This window comes from Gossypium hirsutum, chromosome A12 (assembly GCF_007990345.1).
Source record: "Gossypium hirsutum isolate 1008001.06 chromosome A12, Gossypium_hirsutum_v2.1, whole genome shotgun sequence".
Taxonomy (NCBI): Eukaryota; Viridiplantae; Streptophyta; class Magnoliopsida; order Malvales; family Malvaceae; genus Gossypium; species Gossypium hirsutum.
This window is the reverse complement of record NC_053435.1, coordinates 101,395,058-101,398,134: the sequence shown is the minus strand read 5'-3', so window position 1 is coordinate 101,398,134 and position 3,077 is coordinate 101,395,058. Positions and strand designations below refer to the sequence as shown.

The 3,077-nt window shown below is 29.4% G+C and overlaps 1 long non-coding RNA gene across 1 annotated transcript; it reads right to left on the bottom strand.

Moving 5' to 3' along the window:
* Positions 1-677: 677 nt before the first annotated feature.
* Positions 678-2,140, bottom strand: LOC107933458 (uncharacterized). The gene is made up of 2 exons (XR_001693630.2): positions 1,534-2,140; positions 678-1,413 (listed from the first exon to the last, which is right to left on the bottom strand). It is a non-coding gene; the product is annotated as an uncharacterized lncRNA (long non-coding RNA).
* Between the last annotated feature and the right edge of the window lie 937 nt (positions 2,141-3,077).

Here is a 3,077-nt window from a genome sequence, read left to right as displayed (position 1 = left end):
GAAAAAAAAGTACTTCCTTATTTTACTTTTGCGAGGGTCAATCTTCTATCAAATTCACCTTTTTCTTTCATTATCCTATCAAAACAATTATTTTATATATAACCAATTATCTTAAAATAAATGGATAAATGTATAATGATTTTTTTTCACTTCCATTACATCTTTCTAATATTTTAATCTTCAACATTCAATCAAACAAAACCGTTTATTATCTAAACATTTAATTTTATCATCAACCTGTAAAAAAGGATTTACACAATTTTTTTTTGTGTTGACATATATTTGAAGGCAAAGAAAGTTTTTTTTTTTTGGCTGATTCTATGATTAAAACAGCCCCCACAACTTCAAGTAATATTTTATTTTCAGAGTTGACAAATTAAATATTGAATTATCTATTTGGAAGATATTTAAACTAGTTAAAATTCAAAACATGGAAATCAATTGAGTTGAAATTTAAGACTTATGTTTAGTTATTCTGAATCAAATTTGATTACTTACAGAAAAAGTAAAATCACTTTCTATATGTGAAGACATAGCGTTACTTTATATAAAAGTGATTAGATTGTGACTCCTATGTCAACTGAGCTTAAGTGATATATAAATTTAAGTTTTGCTTAGATTAAAGATGTTAGAAAATATAAACATCACGTATATAATAAAAGTAATTACATGATAGGTTAGTCCAAATTAAAATTGATCTAATTTAGTTAAAATTTTATTGGGATGATAGATCATGTTGAGTTTTATTTCAGATTTATTCTTTTAATTTCGTGATTAAAACTGTAACCACATTTCCGAACACTATTTTAGCCACCATTTCTATTTGCAAAGTATCCCCACCATTTCTACACTGTGCTTCATTTTCAAGTAAAAGAAATTGGAGTATAGAAGAAGCATGAAGTGGGGTAAGAATGGTAGTTGGCTCCCCAAAATAGGAAAACTCCATTAATTAATGATCAAAGTGAAAGTCATTGATCGGGATGAGTGGGGGAGTTGGAGAGTAGGATTTGGGAGGAATAATGGTCTCTGTTCGATTTTGCAGGCAGAGCTGCAGGCGTGGCTGAGGGGCTTCACTTGACTTGGCAACAAGGGTATCGGCCTGTGGAGCTAGAGGGTGATAGTTTGGAGGCCATTAACCTGCTACAGAGCAGTACACCAGAGGAGAATTGTTTGCGGAATCTATGAAACTCAGTGCAACAGATGCTTGGTCGGCAGTGGACTGTAGAGATCCGACATGTGCTGCAGGGAAGTGAACAAGGTAGTGGATTTTGTGGCGAAACATTTCAAGATGCGATCGTTTGCTCTGCAGCTGCTGGGTACGCCATTAGCGGGGAGTTGGAAGCTGTTAATTGATGGTGTTGGTGTTGGTCGGATATCCCATGTTAGCTCTAGCTGAGGCATGTTAGGCACTTCCTTATTCAACAAAAAAAAAAAAAAGGAAAAAGTGAAAAACATTGTATCCTATTAAGGAGATTTCAAGGCATTAGTAATGGGATAACATATATCTTTGGCTGAAAATTTGTGAATACTCACAATTGCAGTAGAGGAGGATAATGTTTCAGCCCCATGTATTTGATGTCTACCATGAAACTTGACAAAACAGATGATGACCGAAACCTTCTAGATCTTGATTCTATGGACTATATTTAAAGTCTAAGATTGAAGCTCTCTTGACCATACAGATCTAAGGATAAACTCTTCTAAAGCTTTTAAGATGAAAAGATTCATCTAATTATTTATATTTTCCTTTTATTGTCTACCTAATTTTATGATTTCTCATATAGTTAAAACTAAACTACTTTATTGTATTTTCATCTTTATGTTTTTTAAGTCGACTCTTATTTTTATTGAGGTTACAAACTTTTTACTTTTTTTTATTTTAATGTCATTTGTTTTTTAAATTCATAAAATAAAGGTTACGCATGCTTTAAAAAGTTTCATGCTGTTTTGTCCTTGAAGATTTGCTGCAACATTTAAATCTATTGATAAATTATATTGGGTTGCTTAGAAATGTGAAAATTGTGTATGTTTGTAGAGAAGTCAATAGTTGGCAAGTTCTGTTTTTTGTAGCAAAACATGTACTGCTGATGGCTGTAAATGGATGTACTACTTTCTTCATTTTAATAAAATATCATATGGTTGAGTGAAAACAACAACCAAAACTTAAGTCAATTTTTCATTCTCTTTTTCATTTTTCTCCTTTCCTACCTACAATATGTTATATATAGAACTACTTGTCCCGACCCTAAAGCCTGTCCAAGATATGAGAGGGTTTGAGCAAAAATATAAACTCGAAAAATGAGCTTGAACAAAAAAATAAGGTCCGTTTAAAAAATAGACCGGGCCTCGGATAAGGTATTTTAGCCCAGCCCGAATTCACTAAAAGACAAAAAAAAATTGTATTTTTTTTGTTTTTGAATGTTATTTTCTTATTGTTTTCTCTCTATTTTGCTACTATTTTACGATTATATTGCTATTATTTTGTTGTTGTTGTTTGAATATTGTATAAAGCTTATTTTATTTTTAATTTTGTTATTATTTTAAAGGCATTTCTTAATTTTTTTATTATTTTAGAAGTATTTGCTTGTTAAATTGTACATATCTTAGTGTTATTTAAGTCTAGATATTTTTAAAAATTTATTTTCAATTTATTAGGAAATATTTATTTTGATGTTTTTAGTATTTTTGATGTATTATATATACTTAAAAATTATATAAAAATAATATAAAAATTAATACAGGCGGGCTGGGCCCAAATTTTAACATTTTTATCTGGGTCGAGTTTAGATAAAATTTTAGGCCCATTTTCCAGGTCAGGCCCATGAGCACCTCTAATTATGTAGATTCATAGTTTATTAAGCAAGTAATTTTAGAATAGTTAGAAGATTTGTAAGAACTCAAGTGAATTTTTTTTATGGAAAAAAAGTAATTCAAATTTCTTAAAATAATTATTGTATTTTTTTTAAAATCAATATTATTGAAATGATTGAGAAATTATATTCAAAAGAAAGATTATTACAGTATTAATTTTTTAATAAATTGATAGTTTAACATCTATATTTAGTTTTGAGATGTCG